We start from the raw sequence: 25,335 nt of genomic DNA, 5'->3' as shown, positions 1-25,335 counted from the left end.
AGCTATCTATCGTTCACCTGAGTAACCCAAACAATTTCTAGAAGATTTTTCTGTCTGGTTCCCTCACTTTCCATCCTCTGTCATCTTCACCATTATCATGGGAGATTTCATTATTGCTATTGATAGACTAAAATCTGCTGCACCTGTGGATGCCTGGCATCTAAAGGGTTAAAAAACAGCTGCCTGTCCCCTATACAGGGCACACTGCTCCTTTCACACTGAGCACCTGCTTCCTCTAGCATACATGCCTACTTGGAACAAAGAGGAGCCATCTACATCAGATTAGGTGAGTTAAAATTATTATTTTTTACAGGTACTCCATGGATTCTACGTTGACGAGGGGACCGAGGGGCTCCGTGGGACACTAGGTAAGTATGTGTGAGTGTGTATGTGTGTTTTATTAAAGCTATACTATCACGGTGTGTGTGTGTGTTGTGTTTATTGTAATATTTCTTTTGTTGTAGAACTACAGGTACCAGCGGGCCCTTTAATGCCCGGGATGCTGGTACTTATGGTTCTCCAAGTACCATCATGTTGGGGAGGCTTGCTGGGATCTGTAGTTCCACAGCAAAAGACAATATTTATTTATTTTGAAACATTTTCACAGCTATCAGCCCACCATCCACAGCTCAGAGATAGCGGGGACAGCCTCTGGCTTCATCCCTGGCCCTTAGGTGCCTGGAGGGAGGGACCCCTTTATTGGGGGATCTACACTTCCCTGGGTAACCCCGGACACGGGGACTAGTTGGGGGGTAATGCCATGGCCGCAGGGACCTATGTAAACGTTTCCCCCAGCTGTGGCATTATCTCCTTGACTAGTGTAGCTGGTTTCAAAAATACAGGGAACCATATGTCCTTTTCCCCTCCGTTATTTTTAGAACCAGGACCGCCCAAGAGCCGGTGCTGATTGTTAAAATACGGGGAACCCTAGCTATATTTTTCCTTGTATTTTAGCAACCAGGGCCGGCTCAAAGAGCCAGGGGCTGGTTATGCTTTGGGGGGACCTGCACGCATTTTTTTCCTTAAATGTGCAATAACGGCGATTATAAATCACAAATACATCTCACTCTCCATTACATTTGGCCCATGGTGTGTGATTTTTAATAATGGAGCTGGTGTTTTTAAGTCTGTGTTCTGATTATCAATAAGGGGGTCAAATACTGTATGCATCACATTTTTAATGAGGGAGGAGGAGTGGGTCAGTTCTGGGATCTAATTTTAAATGAGGGGATTGGATTTATAGACCATAAAGTAGGTGCAAGGGGTGCCATTGCTATGGGGCACAGAGGCTTAGGGGAGCCTGGACCAGTTTATAAAATTGCATACCAGTTTCCCAGATTTGCCTGTTAAGCAATTAAGGACCTTATTCAACATCAGTTGCAGTTTCGCTAAATTATCAAAACTGCTTGCAATTTTGTGCTAGGGGTCACCCAGCACAGGGCAAGGCTGCCAACATGCTACAGGGCAAGGCCACCCAGCATGCTAAAGTCAACCAGTGATGGTATCGCAATTTAATTATGATTATATCGCTGAATAAGGGAAGCGCCTCTGCCTGTAGGTAGTGGATGAAATATATTGGTCAGTGGTAATAGAGAAGCTCTTTTTGTGTGGTGCGCTAATATCAACTGTGTAAATCAATTTTAATTCTGTTATTAAACTAAATTTTATTAAAGGTGCGCTCTCTGTTATATGTGTATATATTTCTTGTTGTAGTCATTTGGTAATTTCCAGATTGCCCACTGGGAGCAGCATTGTTAAGTAATTAAGGTACCAGCATTATTATGATGCCAGCAATCTGTCTTTAAAGTAAAAGTATTAGTTGTGCCTAATATTTTATATAATTATAAATATGTGCATAGCTAATGCGCCCATAATTTTATTGTGATTAACTTAAAACACCTTATTTAAGCTAGCTAACACTAAAATAACGACATAGACCAACTTATAACTAAAATAACGACACAGACACCGATAGCTGGAGTTAAAGGCCAGACAGTATTTATTGATGGCTGACCTGATGTTAAACTAGAATTATGCTAATTAATTAATTTATGTTGGAGGATGGCAAAGGAAAAGTCGCTACCAGACACTTAAATTGTATCCACAAAAATTGTAGGAGGGGCCTAAACAACAACACCGCCTCCTACCTGCATAAACTGCATTGTGCAGGACACACCACTCTTCTCTTTGGCAAATATTGATGTTCCCGTAGGGGAACATCTATTGTCCACTCGCCGTCTTTCCAAAAGAGGGTGCCCCACAATGATCACTTATGCCTAGCTGACTGCTGGCTGGTAGCGACTTCCCGCCTATCTGGCTGTTAATAGCCAATGAAATTGAAGAAATAAGCAGAAGAAAAAACATCCGGGCATTCCAAAAAATGGCAAAAGGAAGTCTGAGGCACATGACTGGGGATTATATACTACCCTAAGCCTACACCCACCATTCCTGATTGACATACCAACACACCTATGGGAAAACTACCCGGACCCCTGAAAACTACCTAGCAACTGCTTAGTCATTAACAACCAATCACAAAAAATGGGACTCTTAAATAGCCTCGAACTTAGTCAGTCCTTAGCTAATCTTGTCGTTATATATATAATTTTTGACAAAAAACTTCTATGATTGAGCTGAGCAGAGCAGATGCTTTACGCATTTTATGGATGTGCTGTATGAGCTGAGAGTAAAATAAATTTGTTTGCAAAAGTTTAAATGTCAGATGAAAGCAATGCCATTCTGTATTTTTATATTAGAGCCCCTCAATAATGAACTGCAACTTTTCCTTTAGTATCTTAAGCCATTGGTGAAGTGATAACGTGTTATGTATAAAATAACTCATGAATATTTTATTGGTCAGAATATTATATTTTCAGTCATTTACTACATTTTCTGTCTGTGGATATTTACATGTGTCTCTAAAAAACAGTAATTAGATGGCAAAACAGATGATCCAGTAAAATTATTGGACGAGTAGTTTATATAGCCACCTGCAAGCTGTTAATTCCAAATATCAGTGTAACATGATACAGCATTAAAAATTAGAAAATGTGTGGTGATAACTCTCACCTGATAAGCGGACAGTAATCTATTAGTCTGACTTGTGACACATGGATGACAGTTTTCTTGCATTGTAAATTATACACAACGCTTTCTTTATTTATATTAATTAACTATATGCAATTTCACACATATAACATAATTGGTGTTATTACACTTGTAATAAAATAAGTTATAATGTATTTATCCCTTGATGAAGTCCTGTTGAAGACGGACGAAACGCGTTGGGACTACCTGCTGTCACTACCTCTTATGGACAGATAAGCCATTTTTACATTCTGAATTCTGTACGCATGCATTCCAGTTACTTATGGACAGATAAGCTAGATTTAATCTTTAATCCTGTACGCATGATATACAGCTATTCACATTTTTATGCATTTTTATGTATTTTTATGTCATTTCTTGTATTAAATAATTTGAGTTTTTTATACATACTGCCAAGGCTACATATTGATTTTATAATTGGGAATATGCTATTTCCCTAATCAAGCCTAAGTGTTTTATCGTCAGTATTATACTTTGATATTGTACAAAACAGTACACACTATGTTTGCTCTTCTTTTCTTCAACATGTATTAAGCATCCAAGAAGCATCGCCTGAAATTAGCTTCTCTGGTCTTCAGATAAGTTTCTCTAATTAATTTTATACTCCCACCCTTGATACCTTCAATTATACTTACCTTATTATATAAACCTCACTCTTGGGCGCTTATTGTCACCAATTCCTCGATATAATGTATTTATTTTAATATTATGAAAGCCCCACGAGCCTGCCCCAGCCAGGCCAGCACCAAGCGGGGAGGCCGAGAAGTGACAGCATCTGCTGACACGCCCAGCCCCAGCAAGACACAGCCAGGTCAGCCTGCCCCAGCACAGTGTACTACAGCCACAAGCCTGTAAGGCTGGCCGGAGTCGGACCCAGTGCAGTGACACTATTTTTCTATAGACTGGCCAATGGTAAGCGCCAAGACATTATTGCCCAACATTAATACTATTTGTAGTTATGGAATGAGATGTCTACAATTAAAGTAGGGATTAATAATTTTAATAAAGAATAAAAAATATAAAATATATATTTATAATAAATAATATAATATTATATAAAAAGGCTGAATATTTGGCTCTCTCAATCAGTTTTACACCAATTGCTATAATATGAATTAGCTGAATTGAAATTCAGAATGAACTGATCATGATAATCGCGATGGGAATCAGTACGAGATCCCTCTGGACGGGATCCCGGCGGTCGGAATACTGTCACCGGGATCCCGACAGGCACATTCCCGACAGGGGGGCGAGCGCAATGCAGCCCCTTGCGGGCTCACTGCGCTCGCCACGCTGTGGGCACGGTGCCTCGCTACGCTCAGGGATCCCGACCACCGGGATCTTGACAGCATCCCTCGCGATGTTGTGCTGCTGAACCATAATTGCATCTACTGTAAACAAGTTATATGAAGATGGACATTACAGCCAATTGTCAGTTCTATTAGCTACATCTACAAGGGGAGTGGGTTTAGAATATATTTATTCTGAGGGGCTCTGGATCACATTATTACAGGGGTTATGTTTGAAGTACTGTATTTAATGATAGGGGTTGCCTGGAGGATATTATGATGGAGAAAGTGTCTGGAAAAGCCTTTTGATGTGAATGTGTCTGCATGTACAAAGGCCAAATATTCTATATAAAAGTACTGCGGAACATGTGTGTGCTGGAAGAGGTGATGAAATGACTGGTAGGGGAGCATGATATCTCTATTGTGTAGCAATCATAAGGAAGCTCTCAGTGGTCACTAGAATGCAAAATACTAGTCAGATTGGGCTGTTAGCTGTTAGTATATGTTTAGAAATAGCTTTCATATATTTTATTTTCTATACATGCCTGTACTAGGAGGTTGTTTTCGTGTTTTGGTTTGGTTTTGGTTTTGGATCTGGATGATTTTTTAAAAAAAATAACATAAAAACAGCTAAAATCCCAGAATTTGGGGGTCATTTTGCTTCTACGGTATTATTAACCTCAATATCAATCATTTCCACTCATTTCCAGTCTATTCTGAACACCTCACACCTCACAATATTGTTTTTAGGCCAAAAGGTTGCACCAAGGTTGCTGGATGACTAAGCTAAGCGACACAAGTGGACAACACAAACACCTGGCCCATCTAGGAGTGGCACTGCAGTGTTAGACAGGAGGGCAGATGTAACCCTACCTCTCAGTTGGCGTGCCTCCACCCAAGCATATACACCCTGGCCTGCCTGGGGTGGCCGTCCCGTCTTCGGGGATTGGGTGTTGGTACTTTTGTATCAGTGGTAGTGGTATCAATAGTTCTAGACAGGGAATGTGGACTCCTCACCTTATTAATCCAGAGAACTCATCTGGTTCGATTATCTTCTTATTTTTTTCAGATCTTTCCTAAGAAGAATTCCCAAATACCGAAAACCAGCTATTCCAGGTAAGTAGTTTATTTATACGATATACAGATAATCAAACACTTTTTTTCCTTATGTTAGACACCAGATTTTCATACTAAGCCTACACACTTTTTATAATAATAAAGGTATTCACCCCTATTTCACAATATGAATGCATGCAACACAAAAAAATTAGAACCGATTATACAAAAAATGTGTTAGAATGTATAAACAATATTCCTCCCCAAAATCACCTCAACCTAACTGCGGGCATGCCCTAACTAACAGTTTATTAAATCGGAATGTAGACTATGCCGTTGGCCGTGGTGCATAGTTGGGGCCCGTATCCACAATGGTGGTGCTTCTATCATAGCGGATAACAGTCCCTGGCTTTAGTTCAACGGAGGACTCGAGTCGGTGTTGCTGACTCCGAGAACACTAGTCACTCACTCTATCTTGCTACAATCATCCGGTTAAACACTTGATACACCTGATTCCATTTGTGGAAGAAGTGGACGCTGGAAACTTTTAACTTAACTCTTGAATGGTGCAAACCCGGGTTTGGTATTACTGTATCTCCCTGAGCACGTGATGAGTCATCCTGTGGTGTCCGTCTACTCGCTTCCTCAAAGTATCTACTCTCTCCTAATCAAATGAGACTGCAGCCTAATACATTCAGAGCTGCCAGGTTAATTTTCCCCCAAAGTCATTTAGCTTTGTCGGTGGGGTGGAGTTGAAAGTTTCTTGGATCTGGTTCAACCTTCTAACCACTATCTGAAGTCTTCTACGTTGGGGTCATAGAGCCTACAATGTACCCTATAAACCTTTACGCTATGCTTCGTACTGTACGGACCGGACCGTTACTGCCGATTAATGGATTACCGTTATGTGCAGCGGATACAATTACCCCTTAAGCAGTCTGTGTAATCCCTCTTTAAGTTAGGTATTGTCTGCAGGGTCATCCGCTCCTACCGACTTTCCACCGAGGTGGGTATGGTTTCCTCATATACCTAGTAGTTTAACCTGGATTCAGTCGGATAGTGGTCGACCAATTACAACTGGCGGACGTACTATTATGTACTATTGTCTCAGTGCGGACATGAACTCTTCTCTGGTCTTCGAAAGAACCGGGTTCCTGTGTTGATATTAGGGCACAGTATGTCTGCCACTTTTGTTAACGCGGCTGTATATAGTGCTGTAATAAGGACGGAGTCCTTACTACGGAGCAGAACACTGTAGGCTGAAGTGCAACCTTCTGTCTCTATCAGTCTGGCACTCTCCTAGATATGTTATACACAGTGTCTATATCTGGACTTTATTTACAGGTGTTCTCTCTGATTGAATGAGGATCCAATCCAGTGGTGTCAGTGCATGTTATAATTAGACACACGCTAGACCTCTTTCAGGGCTTACACTGAGCCCAGCCTCCTATTACTGTCTATTGCAAATGGCTCCGCCTCCCGACCTGCCTCTTAAGTTGTTCAACCAAACAAGGCCAGTCACTATCCACTCAGTTTCTATCACATACTGAATGGACTCCGTCTTTACAGTGGAAAGGTAACGCCTCCCTATGCTGTCCGTCTCTCCCCTCTGCCTGCTTCTTTGTCGCCTCGTAGGTCTCTCAGCAGCGACTGTCAGCGGGACATGCCTCCGTCTTCCTCCGTCCTGAGCTCCGGTTCTTCCCCCGCCAGGTACACTCACTCTCTCCGCTCCTAACGCCGTTTTCTTTGAGCCACCAACCGCCGTTTTCCTCTCTCCTCGAGGACCGCTCTCTCTCGCCCAGGCCGCATGCTCTCTTCCTCCAGACCTGGCTCGTTGCTGGTAGTAAACTCCGGTCTCTACCCCCATGGGCCCAATAATAAACAACCAACTACATATATATATATATTCAACAACAGACATTGTGATCCTACTATTATTATATACCCTATGTTATTACATACACTACAGTTTCTACTATTTATCGGTATTATACAGGGTTACACTCTCCCCCTGGGGATCACACTGACTTCGACAGTGTTGATCCCCACCTAGATACCTTATAACCCATTCTCTGCTTTTAGAAGCCGCTTATCTGCCATACTCAAAATATGGCCAGGTCATTACTAAACTAAGATGTAATACTAAAGGAATGTGTTTGGGCTCTCCTAACTGCTCGTAAGTAAATATCTTTGGAGGCCGTCGTTCACGACTTTCCCATTGTGGTCGTGGATTATCTTCTTTATCCAATCCCTCATCACAGTACTCACTGGGAGGGGCTTCTCCGTGTTCGAACCTATCAACACTCCCCCAATCCTCGACATTTTCCCTTTCTGCCCACTCATCCTGTGGATATACACTAGTAGATGTGATAGGTGTTGGAGACAAATGGCCTCCACTAACAGTTTCCTGCCTAGCAGCTAAGGGAGCAGTAACAGAATCTTAATAATAATACCCAGGTCCCGACCCATCTTCGCTCACACTGTTACCCTCTTCATCATTTTCTCTCTCCTTCGCTGAAGGAAATACATCTATAGGAGTCAGCGGCAGTTCGACTGGACTATCCACTTTTCCATCGTCCTCCCAACGTACCTCTTGAGCTATAGGTAACATATGTTGTCGATGGTACGTTACCACAGGCCCAGACCCTCCTTCAGATACTAATTGATACACCGGGATGTTTGGCAGTTGCTTTAGGACAACATAATGCTCAGTCTTCCATCGATTAGCCAATTTTTGTTTTCTGGGAAGCCCTAAATTTCATACCAGTACTTGATCTCCCGGCATCAATGTGTGTTGTTTCACCTGTCGGTCATGTCTTGCTTTATTCTTGTCCCCTGCTTTTTTTGATTCGAACTGCGCTAGAGAGTATGCATCCTTTAATTGTTGTCGAAGCCGGCTAACAAACTGAGAATGTGTTGACAACGAAGAGTCGGTTGTCCTGGTTCCTAGGCAAATATCAATGGGTAAACGAGCTTCACGGCCAAACATTAGAAAATAGGGGGAGTATCCCGTAGCCTCATTTTGAGTGCAGTTATAGGCATGCACTAGATGAGCGATATATTGATTCCACTGAAGCTTGCTCTTACTGTTCAATGTCCCCAACATATTCAACAATGTGTGGTTGAATCGTTCCGGCTGCAGATCTCCTTGTGGGTAGTATTGAGTAGTCTGAGACTTTTTTATACCACAGCAATCACATAATTCCTTGATCAGACGACTTTCAAAGTCCCTACCCTGATCATAATGTATCCTAGCGGGAATTCCATAGTGGGTAGAGAACTTTTCCCATAATGTGGTAGCCACGGTTACCGCTCGCTCGTTTCGTGTCACATAAGCTTGTGCGTAACGGGTAAAATTATCAGTAACAATCAAAATTTTACTATCCTTCCCTTTTGGCCCTTCAAACGACAGGAAATCTATGCAGATTAAATCCATAGGTCCTGAACTTCTTATGTTGGTCAAGGGTGCCACCGCAGAGTTAGGCAGTGTCTTCCTCATTAAGCAATTCCCACAGGTCTGACAAAACTGGTCGATCTCCCTGTTCATAAACGGCCAGTAAAACCGATCCGCAATTAACCCCTGAGTCTTCTCATAACCTAGATGACCGTGATTGTTGTGTAAAGCTTCCATTACTAACGGCTTATATTTATCTGGTAATACCAGTTGCAATTTGTACTCTCCATTCGGTCTCCGGGTGCGTCGGTGTAAGACCCCTTGCAGCAAGATCAACTTATGACGTTGTTTTAACAACATCTTGGAAGCGTTTGTAAGATTCAGTCGGCTATTACCTCCATTTGGATCAGTGATTATTTGTATGACTGGGGATATGACCCTGTCCTCTCTTTGCTCAGATGCCATCTGCGGATTTCTCACAATACCCACGCCTTCCAAGTCAACTTGATTCAACCAACAGTAGAGTGGTGGTATGGCTTGCTCGGGTACTCCTAATGAAGTAACAAGCGCATGCTCCGAATATTGTCCTACATATACCTGATGACATAACCCTCATACGTCCACTGCTGGCACTTCTATCCACTCATCATCCGCCTCTATCTCAGGGTAATGAGGCAATCGTGACAGAGCATCAGCATCCTGGTGAACAAGCCCTGGTCGGTATTTAATAGTAAAGTCGTAGTTAGACAACGCGGCAAGCCACCGGTGTCCAGTGGCATGCAATCTAGCTGTGGTTTGCACTGTCAAAGTCAAAAATATTACATAGAGAGAACATTCAAACCACACACACATTTAAGTCGCTATACTTGCAAATATGCGCAGCGAGCACAGCAATATATGGAAACACACGCATTTGCTCGGACATGGCACGGAGATGGATTCGGCGCTTGTTTCATACAGTACATGGTTATAATAATGTCAAGCACCAGACATCATGGAGATTTAGAATTGGCTGATGAATTGATGTCATGAATACGTATCATTTGAACAGAACCAGATGTGCCCATCATGTTTGGTATTGAAGCAAGCAGAATGATGTGTGGGTTAGTTTGATGCTGGTTGTGAAGTTGTGGGACATTGCAGCAGATAGATATGATTATATGTATAAAAGCTAAGATCACATTGTTAAAACAATGGATGCTCAAGACAACCTTTTACTAAGTTTTCAGGGCTGAACCTGATCAGCATATACAAAGAAAGAAAGACCCCTCCCCCAGGTACTGGTCAAACAGGAAGGTAGTGGTCAGGTGTGGCCTCAGAGAACAGATGTAATGTAGCTACACTCAGAACAAAGCACACAGCAAGCATGGCTGGATCATCACCGGGCTCCTTAGAAAAGACTAAGTATCATCTCAATATCTCATGGCTGATTGGCATAGAATAGTTTTAAATATGTGTTTGTAGCAATGTAGTTGTAGAATGGTTGGCATAGATTAGTTAGTTTGGAAATACAAATGGCTTAAGGTTAACGAGGTTTGGGCAGTTGTGTGATTGTTGGGTGTTTGTGGATACTCTGTGAAGTCTGTGATGAATTGGAACAGTATACAATCTGTAGCATAGTATTTGTGGTATTTGTTTGCCTAATGGAGATTTAAAATAGATTGTGCTGGTTAGTTATACTATATATCTTGTTAATCATAAATACCACCATGCAGTTACGTTTGTGTTAATTACATTGTGATCTGGTCTTGTGATGAATATGCTCTGGTTATTGAGATACTGAAGTTGTTTGGAATGTGAAATTATAAGATGGTTCTAGGAAGTTGGATTACATTGTGAAAGGTGATTTAGATTGTTTGGAATTGTAAAATCAGAACATATGCATTGTTTTGAGGCTTGGACATTTTGGAATAAAATGGAGTCTTGTGTTTTCTGCTATGTGACTGTGGTGTAGTAGAGAGTGCCATGTGTTTGGACCTGCAAATCTAAAATGGCTGCTGCCGGGTATTTTCCCCTCCCCCTTTCAGCCATGTGGTGTAGTCTTTGGAATCAAGTGGAGTTTTCCCAAAATGGAGTCTAGCTTCTGCCCCATGCGGCATTGTAGGGACAATTGTGTTGCTGGGTGTCGTGTATATAGGGACAGGCAGCATGGGTAAGCTCAAGTACTTTCTAAACAAAGATTCTCAGCATTGACTGACTGCGCAGCGATTGTTCCTCACATGTGTAAGCTTTCTCTGCAATCATATTTGTCTTCTTGTTATTGTGAGCCATTTCTTTCTCTCTCTCCCTTCTCCTCTTCCCCTCTTATTTTCCCTTAAACGTAATTGTATTGTATTGTATTTCCCGTGTAGTTATCTGGTTAGGTAGTCTATGTTATATTGTAGTGTATGGCTTGTATTGTGTTAAATTCTTTTGCAAGTATATCATTCATAATATATATTTAGGCGTTGGACCCTGAGCACGGTATCTGTGTATTTCTTATAGTATTAAGTAATCTCAGAGCGTCGGTGACGCTCGAACAGCTTTTGAGGTAATAAGGTTATACTGTGTTGCATTTACACTCTACCACTACACAGAGGTTTACAGTATAAGTACATTCCTTAAGGTATAGTTAAGGGAGTACCCTTGCGGTACTTTTTGCGCCAATTGCGTACTGTGTTCTTTAACCTTTAACGTGTTTTTAATAAGATAAATATTTAGCTTTGTTAGCACATATGTTAGAGGGTTGTTATCGGTTTGCACCGTAAAGTGTACTCCATATAGATAATCATGAAATTTCTCCACGATAGCCCATTTCATTGCCAAAAACTCTAACTTATGCATGGGGTACTTTCTTTCACTGGGCGATAACCCTCGACTGACATAGGAAACAGGTCTTAACTGCTGGTTCTGCAACTGATATAAGACTCCCCCAATTCCATCCATTGATGCATTGACATGGACTTCATACGGAAGCTCAGGATTTGCGTAGGCCAACACGGGGGCATGGGTCAAACAATGTTTTAGACGTAGAAACACCTCTTCACATAAACTGTCCCAACGTCTCCCGAACGAGTCTTGTGGTCGGTAGTACTGTACTTTATTGCTTATTCGATTGTGCTCCTTACTATTAGGGGGTGGATATCCCTTAGTTAGTTCCGTCAATGGTCTACAGATTTTTGAATAATGCCGCACAAACTTTCTATAATAGCCACAAAATCCTAAAAAATTGTCCACTGACAATTTTAATCCTCGGGCTTTCAATCGGTCTAATACCTTAAGCAGTCTCTCATTATGTTCCTCGAGGCTTTTCCCAAACACAATGATGTCATCTAAATAAACAAGCACCTCTCGGTAACACGTCACCCACCGTCTTTTCCATGGCTCTTTGGAAAGTAGCGGGTGCTCCTTTTACTCCTTGAGGCATTTTAAGGAATTCGTAGAATCCGATGGGGCAAATAAAGGCAGTTTTCTGTTGATCCTGGGCGCTCTTTGGTATCTGGTAGTAGCCACATCTTAGGTCTAAAACGGAAAACCACTGACTGCCTTGAAGACAGTCAAGGGCCTTATCCACTCGGGGAACAGTATATTGATCGGGGATGGTGCGGCTATTCAGAGTCCGATAGTCAATACACAACCGCAAATACACAACCGCACCTCCCCATTTTTCTTCCTAGCCACTACTATGGGTGAAGCATACGAACTCTCTGAATCAGCGATCACCTTATTTTCCAACAAATGCCGTAGATGTTACCGTACATCTTCAAAGTCGTCGGGAGCGAGCCTCCGAGATCTCTCCCGAAACGGGGTAGCGTCGGTCAGTCTAATGTGATGTTCCACTCCTGATGCTGTGCCCAGATCCCAATCTCCATTGGAAAAAAGCTCAGCTCTACAGCGCAGTTGTGTCAATTACCGATTCTTCATTTCTATAGTAATATCACTGCCCTTGAAGCAAGCCTCCAATTCAAGGAATGAGGATGAACCATCACCTACTAGCCCTTCAGGATTAGGGGAGTTATCACCAATAGAACCCATTCTAGCATACATACATCGACCATCCTCCTCTACTTCTCGCCCTGTGTTCCCCTGGAAATCTTTATCTTGTTTGTCACACCATTTCATCAAGTTCTTAAACATATTGGTATTAGTTCCGACAATGACCGGTAGTTCTCCATTGTCTCCAGGAGAGTCAGGGCATACCAAGGCTACTAAGGGAACTGTATCATTGGGAATATTAAACCCCGGCTCGAAAGTGATATGAGCGCTTATATATCCTAAATAGGGATACTTTTGCTCACTCAAGCCCCAGATGGTAAGGCCACTGAGCGGCAGAATAGGAACATTGGTCAAATGAGATCGATACCATGACTCAAAGACTATAGAGATCTGAGATCGACTGTCCATCAGAACGCTGCAATTGTGCCCATTTATCATCGCTTTGACCCTGAGGGCCTGTCCCATCAGACTAGCTGGAATATCTGACCACTGATAACTCTCCATGGCTCTTACATTTATTGTGGGGGAGCCTGTGAGGGGACCACAGTGCTCCCGTTGGAGTTTTCCAACTGATCTGTCCTTCTACGAGAACTGTAACGATTCCCCCTCACAGCAGATTCATTCATGGGGCACTTGAATGAACGATGTCCTACTTGACCACACTGGTAGCAGGTGACCGGTACTGGATTCCAACGAGTCATTCCCCTCCCCATGCCTGAAGGCATGTATGATCGATTCTGGACCTCAGTTTGAAGCGCTATAAGCTGGTCTATTTTCTTGTTCTGTTCTTCTATAGTATAGGACGTCAGGCCTATAAGGACGTTGCAGTGGCTAGTGTATGAAGTGGCTAGTTATTAAGTGGCAGCTAATATCAATAGCAGTGTTATACCTGTGTTTCATTGGTTGCATCTTCAACTGATATTTGGAATTGACTCCTGTCTCTCCTTTTCACCAACAGGTAACTACAGCAGAGAGCTGATCACTGTGTGTTTATTGCTAAAAAGATATATTTGGTAACTACAGCAGAGAGCTGATCACTGTGTGTTTATTGCTAAAAAGATATATTTGGTAACTACAGCAGAGAGCTGATCACTGTGTGTTTATTGCTAAAAAGATATATTTGGTAACTACAGCAGAGAGCTGATCACTGTGTGTTTATTGCTAAAAAGATATATTTGGTAACTACAGCAGAGAGCTGATCACTGTGTGTTTATTGCTAAAAAGATATATTTGGTAACTACAGCAGAGAGCTGATCACTGTGTGTTTATTGCTAAAAAGATATATTTGGTAACTACAGCAGAGAGCTGATCACTGTGTGTTTATTGCTAAAAAGATATATTTGGTAACTACAGCAGAGAGCTGATCACTGTGTGTTTATTGCTAAAAAGATATATTTGGTAAATTGTTAAGTGGATTAATATCTGTAGTCAGCAAAAACTTTGTGATTGACTGGGGCTTAGATTTCACATTTGGTAGCTGATTATCACCTTTTGGAGGAGGGTTGCTGTGTGGGGGAGGGGGTTTTAATCACAAAGAGCATGTGTTTGTAGACTTACTTAACCAGTATAGTATAGGACGTCAGGCCTATAAGGACGTTGCAGTGGCTAGTGTATGAAGTGGCTAGTTATTAAGTGGCAGCTAATATCAATAGCAGTGTTATACCTGTGTTAAACCGAAGGAAAACAGAAGTCAAACAAACTTACAAATTAACAGAAGGACTGCATTACAACCTAAAAACTCTGGAACTTTATGTGGCCTCTCCTCGCCTCAAACATGAGAACACCAAGACCAGGCTTACCACCTCTCTGGCTGAGAACATCAAGTCTGCCCCTGGGCCTAACCATCAAGATGAACAGGGAACTGTGGGGGCAGAGCACCAGGACCAGGATCAGCAGGGACATCCCCATTGCGTCTGAGTATGCCCCCCCTCATTCTCCTACCCACCCGAACTAAGATCTGATCAAAATGTTATCCCACTCCTACTTCTGCCACTAGTTACCTGCTATTATGTTTTTTTTTTTTTTTCTTTCCATTGCTCGCTTCACCCCACCATGTGTTTTTCCTGTAATGTTTACCTCCACTGATTGCACACTTTGCCATTGTGCCCTACATGCAGGGTACATCATACTACTACATAAGCATCAGTTTTCCCATATATGAACTTGGCCCTTGTATGGCTCACCTCCCACAGTGTAACCTTCAAAGTGCGCCCAACATGGCTGCCCCATATGGTACACTTGTGGATGGGATGAAAAATACATGGACCTTGTGGTTTTGTTGGAACCCTACTCTAAACTGTAGGACTCTGAAATCACCCCCATTTTGTGTCATCTCTTCTAGGGGTGGACTATTCCACCCTGGGTAATCCTACGCTTAGCGCCCAAGACGGCTGCTGCACTTGGTACCTATAAGGGTGGAATACACAACCCTTGGAAGTTATTACCCAAAATGCCTGCACCAATCCTGCGTTATGCTTTCTGTGGGCTTAAGGTTTTCTTTTATGTCTGTGTTGCTTGTCTATTGTTGTATTACTCAAATCCTCTGTATTATGTGCATTGGTTTTGATGTCTGTAAAGCGCCTTGAGTCCTGTTGGAGAAAGAGCGCTATATAAATAAAAATTATTATTATTATTATTATTCTAACAAGGTTAACAACTTATCTCTCGTGGCTGGAGGAGTGGGAGTGGGAGTAGGCACTACTACTTTCACCTTCTTTATAACTTTATCCCGATTCTCTATCTGTACTTCCTCCATTTTTACTTCCTTTACCAATTCACTCAAGGTGGGCGCTGGGCAACCACGCATAGTGCATCGTAGTCGTTGAGCAACAGGGTTGGTAGTTAGTGCTCCTTTCAGTACTTGCTGCTTCCACCTCTCATTCACTTCCTTCTCATACCTTCCTCCCTTTTCAACTAATTTATAAATCAGCTTATCTACCCTATAAATATAATTAGTGAGAGTTTCTCCATGCTCTTGGAAGGTATGATTCATCCATGCTAGTAAATCACCCACATCTTCTAGAGTACCGTAGGAAAAATCTAATGCTTAGAAATACTCTCTTAGCGTAGCTTGCGGGTTACTTCATCTAGTAGCCTGGATCACTCCCATGGCCGGCCCCCGGAGGCTTTCCACCACCCGTTGTTTTTTTATGGCGTCTGGACATGGCCATTCTTCTGAATGTTGTATAGCCGCCTCCCTCCACAATTCGTATGTCTCTTCACCAGCGGGCACTGGCACTATTCTGGAAAAGATCCTTAGTCGCCGATAACCCCCCTCATAGTGCCATCTCTCCAACTGACTAATAACCTTGTCCATGACGGTTTTGTTCTGAGATCCATCACTTTCTGGTCTTATTATCGCCGCCGTTACTCCTGTTCTGGAATCTCCCCCAGGAGCAGTATACACTTTTGTAGCGATGGGCCAAAGAAGTTGTAGTTGCCTACAGGGCACGCACTTCAATACAATCATCCTAGGTAGCAACTCAGGTTCTAAGGGGTTTTTATTGGTCAGGAGGAGAGCAAAGATATCTCCATATTGTCCCTTTTTTTTGTCGACTATATTGGGTTGACAGACTCCATATAATACAGACAGTTCTGTCAATACATCATCATCCATAAGAATGGAAAAATTTCCAACTAATCCCACACTGCAGCTCATATATACACATCCTTCTCTTTACACCATTTGTATACGTCATCCTCGGTCATGATCTCCATTATCCTACCACCGAGTCCTGAGACTTGGAATCTCAGCAGTGCCTCCAAAATGTAACCCTACCTCTCAGTTGGCATGCCACCACCCAAGCATATACACCCTGGCCTGCCTGGGGTGGCCGTCCCGTCTTTGGGGATTGGGTGTTGGTACTCTTGTATCAGTGGTAGTGGTATCAATAGTTCTAGACAAGGATTGTGGACTTTTCACTTTATTAATCCAGAGAACTCATCTGGTTCGATTCTCTTCTTATTTTTTTCAGATCTTACCTAAGAAGAATTCACAAATACCGAAAACCAGCTATTCCAGGTAAGTAGTTTATTTATACGATATACAGATAATCAAACCCTTTTTTTTCCTTATGTTAGACACCAGATTTTCATACTAAGCCTACACACTTTTTATAATAATAAAGGTATTCACCCTTATTTCACAATATGAATGCATGCAACACAAAAAAATTAGAACCGATTATACAAAAAATGTGTTAGAATGTATAAACAATATTCCTCCCCAAAATCACCTCAACCTAACTGCGGGCATGCCCTAACTAACAGTTTATTAAATAGGAATGTAGAATATGCCGTTGGCGGTGGTACACAGTGGGGGCCCGTAACCACAATGGTGGTGCTTCTATCCTAGCGGATAACAGTCCCTGGCTTTAGTTCAACAGAGGACTCGAGTCGGTGTTGCTGACTCCGAGAACACTAGTCACTCACTCTATCTTGCTACAATCATCCGGTTAAACACTTGATACACCTGATTCCATTTGTGGAAGAAGTGGACGCTGGAAACTTGTAACTTAACTCTTGAATGGTGCAAACCCGGGTTTGGTATTACTGTATCTCCCTGAGCACGTGATGAGTCCTCCTGTGGTGTCCGTCTACTCGCTTCCTCAAAGTATCTACTCTCTCCTAATCAAATGAGACTGCAGCCTAATACATTCAGAGCTGCCAGGTTAATTTTCCCCCAAAGTCATTTAGCTTTGTCGGTGGAGTGGAGTTGAAATCTTCTAACCACTATCTGAAGTCTTCTACGGTGGGGTCATAGAGCCTACAATGTACCCTATAAACCTTTACGCTATGCTTCGTACTGTACGGACCGGACCGTTACTGCCGATTAATGGATTACCATTATGTGCAGCGGATACAATTGCCCCTTAAGCAGTCTGTGTAATCCCTCTTTAAGTTAGGTATTGTCTGCAGGGTCATCCGCTCCTACCGACTTTCCACCGAGGTGGGTATGGTTTCCTCATATACCTAGGAGTTTAACCTGGATTCAGTCGGATAGTGGTCGACCAATTACAACTGGAGGACGTACTATTATGTACTATTGTCTCAGTGCGGACATGAACTCTTCTCTGGTCTTCGAAAGAACCGGGTTCCTGTGTTGATATTAGGGCACAGTATGTCTGCCACTTTTGTTAACGCGGCTGTATATAGTGCTGTAATAAGGACGGAGTCCTGACTACGGAGCAGAACACTGTAGGCTGAAGTGCAACCTTCTGTCTCTATCAGTCTGGCACTCTCCGAGATATGTTATGCACAGTGTCTATATCTGGACTTTATTTACAGGTGTTCTCTCTGATTGAATGAGGATCCAATCCAGTGGTGTCAGTGTATGTTATAATTAGACACACGCTAGACCTCTTTCAGGGCTTACACTGAGCCCAACCTCCTATCACTGTCTATTGCAAATGGCTCCGCCTCCCGACTTGCCTCTTAAGTTGTTCAACCAAACGGGGCCAGTCCCTATCCACTCAGTATCTGTCACTTACTGAGCGCACTCCGACTTCAGGGTGGAGAGGTAATGCCTACCTATGCTGTCCGTCTCTCCCTTCTGCCTGCTTCCTTGTCACCTCATAGGTCTCTCAGCAGCGACTGTCAGCGGGACATGCCTCCGTCTTCCTCCGTCCTGAGCTCCGGTTCTTACCCCGCCAGGTACACTCACTCTCTCCGCTCCTGACGCCGTTTTCTCTGCGCCACCAACTGCCGTTTTCCTCTCTCCTCGAGGACCGCTTTCTCCCGCCTAGGCCGCACGCTCTCTTCCTTTAGACCTGGCTCGCTGCTGGCAGTAAAGTCCGGTCTCTACCTCCATGGGCCCAATAATAAACAACCAACTACATATATATATATATATATATATATATATTCAACAACAGACATTGTGATCCTACTATTATTATACACCCTATGTTATTACATACACTACAGTTTCTACTATTTATTGGTATTATACAGGGTTACACAGATATAACAAAAAGGCCCCAAACAGCACATCATGCAAAGAAGAAAAAGAATTGCAATGAATTAGTTGTATGACTAAGCCAAGCGACACAAACAATTGTCCCATCTAGGCGTGGCACTGCAGTGGCAGACAGGAGGGCAGATATAAAAAAGGCCCCAAACAGCACATCATGCAAAGAAGAAAAAGAATTGAAATGAGGTAGTTGTATGACTAAGCCAAGTGACACAAACAATTGGCCCATCTAGACGTGGCACTGCAGTGGCAGACAGGAGGGCAGATATAAAAAAAAGGCCCCTAACAGCACATGATGCAAAGAAGAAAAAAAGGTGCACCGAGGTTGCTGTAGGCCTAAGCTAAGCAACACTACCACCTGGTCCATCTAGTAGTGTCACGCAGTGGCTGAATGTCGAGAGTGGGCCGCAATCGTTCGGTCCACTGACAGCATCTCCAGCACGCTCCAGTCACTTTAAAAATAATCTGCAATTGGTGGACTTATATGGCAGTACCTCAGGACTCATACGGCAGTGTCACACAGGATGGCACTTTTCAAAAACTAGGCCCCAAACAGAACCTCATGCAAAGATGTCGAAGAGGTGCAATGAGGTAGCTGTATGACTAAGCCAAGCGACACAAACAATTCCAACTGGAATTATACGTCCAAATCACTGGAATTAATTGGCAAGATCACTGTAATTAATAATTATAAATCACTGAAAGTAATTGGCAAAATCACTGTAATTATATGTCCAAATCACTGGAATTAAATGGGAAGATCACTGTAATTAATAATTATAAATCACTGAAATTAATTGACAAAATCATGTCCAAATCACTGGAATTAAATGGCAAAATCTCACTATCGCCTGCCTAGTGAAGTGGAATCTAGATGGGATTTGTTACCGGGGACACAATACCTCCATCAATTGTCTAAATCCCACTGCACTAATGGCGGATACCGGACCCACGTCTAACACCAACATAAGTGTCAAGGCCTCAGTTATGAGGGCTTCCATCGTCATGTGAAGCTGAACCACTAGTCATGAACATAGGCCAGGGCCTCAGCCGTTCCTTGCCACTCCGTGTCGTAAATGGCATATTGGCAAGTTTACGTTTCTCCTCAGACGATTTAAATTTCTTTTTTTGGTTCTTTTTACTGAACTGTGGTTTTTTGGATTTTACATGCCCTCTACTTTCACATTGGGCATCGGCCTTGGCAGACGACGTTGATGGCATTTCATCGTCTATGTCATGGCTAGTGGCAGCAGCTTCTTAATCTTTCCCTATTTTATCCTCAAAATTTTTGTTCGCCATTATTTTTTGGGAGATATATAAGACAATATGCGGCACAGGAATGACTGGAATGACTGATGGACAGGACACTATCACTGGTCTGATGCAGCACAACACATTGTTGTTATAATTATTATACTGCAGCAGTGGACATATAGCAGCAGCGTATATCGTCACTGGAATTACTGATGACACAGCACACTACCACTGGTCTGCACAACACAGCACCACTTTATACAGCTACACTGGATATATGGCAGCAGAGAACACCAACACTGTGAATAGCTGGACTGATGCAGCACAATACACTGACTACACTGGACTGGTCTGCACAACACAGCACCACTTATACAGCTACCCTGGATATATGGCAGCAGAGAACACCAACACTGTGAATGGCTGGACTGATGCAGCACAACACACTGACTACACTGGACTGGTCTGCACAACACAGCACCACTTATACAGCTACACTGGATATATGGCAGCAAAGAACACCAACACTGTGACTGCCTGGACTGATGCAGCACAATACACTGAGTGACTACACTGGACTGGACAACACTTGCCACCCCACTTTCCCGCCACAACACACACACACTAAACACTGAGGACACGTCCTCTCTATACACTCTCCGAGACTGGAGTGAAAATGGCCGCGACGCGCAGCTCCTTATATGAATCCAAATCCCACGAGAATCCGAAAGCGGGATGATGACATTTTGCCACGTTCGGGTTTCTGAGTCAGGCAGGAAAACCCGAGCTGGGCTCGGATCCGGACTCGGAAGGCAAAGTCTGGTAGGGTTCAGTTCTCTGAGAACCGAACCCGCTCATCTCTAGTCATAAGTAGAGATGTGCGGCGGACACTTTTTCATGTTTTGGATTTGGATCTGGATCCTCGCTTGTGTTTTAGATCTGGATTAGTTTTCCAAAACCACCTTTTCTGGTTTTGGTTTTGGATCTGGATGATTTTTGGAAAAAACAGCAACAAAAAAACAGCTAAAATCACAGAATTTGGGGGTAATTTTGATCCTACGGTATTGCTGACCTCAATAACATTCATTTCCACACTCATTTCCAGTCTATTCTGAACACCTCACACCTCACAATATTGTTTTTAGGCCAAAATGTTGCACCAAGGTAGCTGGATGACTTTGCTAAGCGACACAAGTGTGTGGCACAAACACCTGGCCCATCTAGGAGTGGCACTGCAGTGTCAGACAGGATGGCACTTTTAAAAACCAGGCCCCAAACAGCTCATCATGCATAGAGGAAAAAAAGGTGCAAAGAGGTAGCTGTAGGACTTTGCAAAGCGACACAAGTGTACGGCACAAACACCTGGCCCATCTAGGAGTGGCACTGCAGTGGCAGACACAATGGCAATTTTAAAAACTAGGCCCCAAACAGCTCATCATGCAAAGAAGAAAAATAGGTGCAATGAGGTAACTGGATGACTTTGCTAAGTGACACAAGTGTGCGGCACAAACACCTGGCCCATCTTGGAGTGGCACTACAGTGGCAGACAGGATGGCACTTTTAAAAACTAGGCCCCAAACAGCTCCTCAAGCAAAGAAGAAAAAGAGGTGCAATGAGGTAGCTGTATGACTTTGCTAAGTGATACAAGTGTGCAGCACAAACACCTGGCCCATCTAGGAGTTACACTACAGTGGCAGACAGGGTTGCACTTTTAAAAACTAGGCCCCAAACAGCTCATCATGCAAATAAAAAAAAGAGGTGCAATGAGGTAGCTGGATGACTTTGCTAAGCGACACAAGTGTGCGGCACAAACACCTGACCCATCTAGGACTGGCACTGCAGTGTCAGACAGGATGGCACTTTTAAAAACTAGTACCCAAACAGCTCATCATACATAGAAGAAAAAAAGGTGCAAAGAGGTAGCTGTAGGACTTTGCTAAGCGACACAAGTATACGGCACAAACACCTGGCCCATCTAGGAGTGGCACTGCAGTGGCAGACACAATGGCAATTTTAAAAACTAGGCTCCAAACAGCTCATCATGCAAAGAAGAAAAAGAGGTGCAATGAGGTAACTGGATGACTTTGCTAAGTGATACAAGTGTGCGGCACAAACACCTGGCCCATCTAGGACTGGCACTACAGTGGCAGACAGGGTGGCACTTTTAAAAACTAGGTCCAAAACAGCTCATCATGCAAAGAAAAAAAAGAGGTGCAATGAGGTAGCTTTATGACTAAGCTAGGTGACACAAGTGTGCGGCACAAACACCTAGACCATCTAGGAGTGGCACGCAGTGGCTGAATGTCGAAAGTGGCCCACAATTTTTTGGGTCTCTGACAGCATCTCCTGTACGCCCCTGTCATTTTTCCAAAAAATTCTGCACCACCAAAATAATTGTATGTGCAAAACATGGGACGTGCTGGAATTTGCCCAGATGAAATGCACACACAATACTGGTGGACTTAAATGGCAGTACCCCTGGACTTATACAGCAGTGCCCCTGGACTTATACAGCAGTACCCATGTACTTATATGGCTGCACCACTGGACCGACTTATACGGCATTACCCCTGGACTTATACGGCAGTGCCCCTGGACTTATAAGGCAGTGCCCCTGGATTTATACAGCAGTGCCACTGGACTTATAAGGCAGTACCACTGGATTTATACGGCAGTGCCCCTGGACTTACATGGCAGTGCCACTGGACTTATACGGCAGTAGCCCTGGACTTATATGGCATACTCCTGGACTTATATGGCAGTACCACTGAACTTACATGGCAGTACCACTGGACTGGACTTATACGGTAGTACCCCATGACTTTTACGGCAGTACCCCATGACTTATATGGCAGTGCCGCTGGACTTATATGCCAGTACCACTGGACTTATTCGGCAGTACCCCTGTACTTATACGGCAGTAGCACTGGATTTATACGCCAGTACCCCTGGACTTATACGGCAGTATCCCTGATCTTATACGGCAGTAACCCTGAACTCATACGGCAGTATTACTGGACTTATACGGCAGTACCTCTGGACTTGTACGGCAGTACCCCTGGACTTATACGTCAGTACTACTGGACTTATACATCAGTACCCCTGTACTTATACGGCAGTACCCCTGGACTTATACGTCAGAATCACTGGACTTATACGGCAGTACCCCTGGACTTATAAGGCAGTACCACTGGACTTATATGGCAGTACCCCTGGACTGGACTTATACAGCAGCAGCACTGGACTTATGGCAGCACAGGACACCACCACTGGACTTATGGCAGCAGAGGACACCACACTGGACTGATGCAGCACAACACAGCACCACTGCACTGGACTGGACTTATAGAGCAGCACTGGACTTATAACAGCACAGGACACCACCACTGTGACTGGACTGATGCAGCACAAGACACCACCACTGGACTGATGCTGCACAAGACAGGACTGGAATGACACATAAGAGCAGGTCACCACCCCATGCACCACATCACTTCCCGCACAGACACTGAGGAGACATGTCCTCTCACTACACTCTCCAATTCCGGAGTGAAAATGGCGGAGACGCGTGGCTCCTTATATGGGATCTAAAACCCGCAACAATCTGACAGTGGGATGATGACGTTTTGCCTCATTCTGGTTCCTGAGTCTGGCGGGAAGTCCCGAGCCTGACTCAGACGGGCTCGGGCCATGATGTTCAGTAGGGTTTAATTCTCAGGGAACCGAACTCGCTCACCCTTAGTAATAACGGAGTGTTGAATTTGAACAGCCTAATCATTCAGGGTTTGTTAACATTTTGCATTATAATACATTTTTTGCACATTTTCAATAAAGGACTCCAAGTTTCCAGAAGCCAACCAATGGACAACAAAGCTCCAAGAGCAATAAGGAAAGAACACAATGAGTGACAAAGACTCCCACGTCCCATTTAAAAAGCCATGTGGAGCTGAGTTTCGCAAATTTGCAAAAGAGAGAGATGAGCGAGAGGGTTCTTTATTGAAAAAGATTCCAAAAATTGACTCTTTTTTTCTGCCATTCTGTAGGACATGTGACTAAAGATTTAAATGTTGGTACTGAATGTGGTGGTGATGCTGTTGCACAGTCATTACCTTCAATTAGTTTAGCTAGTTATTATGCATCAAGTGAGTCATTGACACCAATCCCAGTAGCTAGTATTCAACAAGCAGAAACTGCTTTAAATTTTGTCTGAACCACCTGATGACCCAGAATTTGGGGTTGTAAGTGATGAACTCCAAGATTTTATAGGGTATTATGGAATAAATCAGAACAATCAGGCAGACTTTTTAAAATCTGAAAGGCAATATTTAAATATGAAATTATTTTTATCTATGGCTGTTTTTTTCTAAAAAAAAAAAAAACTTACTAATGGTGAGACAATGTAGCGAGCTTGGCTAGTATATTCAATATCAACTGGTCATGTATTTTGTGCTCCTTGCAAACTTTATGGAGGCACAACTTTATTAGCTACAAGTGGTTTTAATGATTGGAAAAACAGTAATATTATATCTGACCATGACAATTTTTGGAACAGAGAGAATGTCTAGCAAAATATGTTAACAGAGGAAAATTTTCAGAAAGAGTGGATATCCCATTATTTAAACAGTACAATGATGAAGTAAGATACTGGCGCAATGTACTTCTAAATGTTGTTGAAACAGTTAAATTCTTAGTTTCCCTAGGACTACCTTTACATGTAGAAAATGAGATAATTGGCTCTCCGAAGAATGGAAAATTTCTTGGTTGTCTTGAATTAATAGCTAATTTTGACTTGTTCATGGCTGATCACCTGACTAGATTTGGGAATAAGGGAAGAGGTATACCGTCTTATTTATCATCCACAATTGTTGATTAATTTACTCTGCAACTATCTGTGCAAGTCAAAAACAATATTATTACAGAGGTACAGCATGCCAAATATTATTCTATAATCGCAGATTCAACCCCAGATGTATCTCGTACTGACCAGCTCACATTTGTAATTCGCTATGTTTTGCCAGATGGCACCACAGTTGAACGTTTCATTACATTTATACCTAACTGTGGCCACAAAGGTAAGTAAATGGAAAAAGCTGTTCTGTCACAATAGAATAATTGCATCTTAATTTGAGTGATTGTCAGGGTCAAAGTTATGATAATGCCAATAACACAGCTGCAGAAAGCCTTTTTTGCATTAGAACAGCTCTACAATTTCTTGTCATTTTCAACTCACCGATGGGAGATTTTGTTATCTAAATTTAAAAAAGACTCTCTTGTTTTGAAAACACGGG

General features: G+C 42.9%; 1 protein-coding gene and 1 long non-coding RNA gene across 2 annotated transcripts in view; one reads left to right on the top strand and one right to left on the bottom strand.

Annotated features, from left to right (window-relative positions):
• SLC6A2 (solute carrier family 6 member 2) overlaps positions 1-25,335 on the bottom strand; it is a 488,933-nt gene that overhangs the window by 350,719 nt on the left and 112,879 nt on the right. The gene's annotated exons all lie outside the window — the stretch shown is intronic.
• Positions 5,465-25,113, top strand: LOC134969369 (uncharacterized). The gene is made up of 3 exons (XR_010189460.1): positions 5,465-5,513; positions 16,797-16,843; positions 25,003-25,113. It is a non-coding gene; the product is annotated as an uncharacterized LOC134969369 (long non-coding RNA).

The sequence above is a fragment of the Pseudophryne corroboree genome, chromosome 11 (genome assembly GCF_028390025.1).
Source record: "Pseudophryne corroboree isolate aPseCor3 chromosome 11, aPseCor3.hap2, whole genome shotgun sequence".
Taxonomy (NCBI): Eukaryota; Metazoa; Chordata; class Amphibia; order Anura; family Myobatrachidae; genus Pseudophryne; species Pseudophryne corroboree.
The sequence above is the reverse complement of the archived record's forward strand: the minus strand, read 5'-3'. Positions and strand labels throughout refer to the sequence as shown.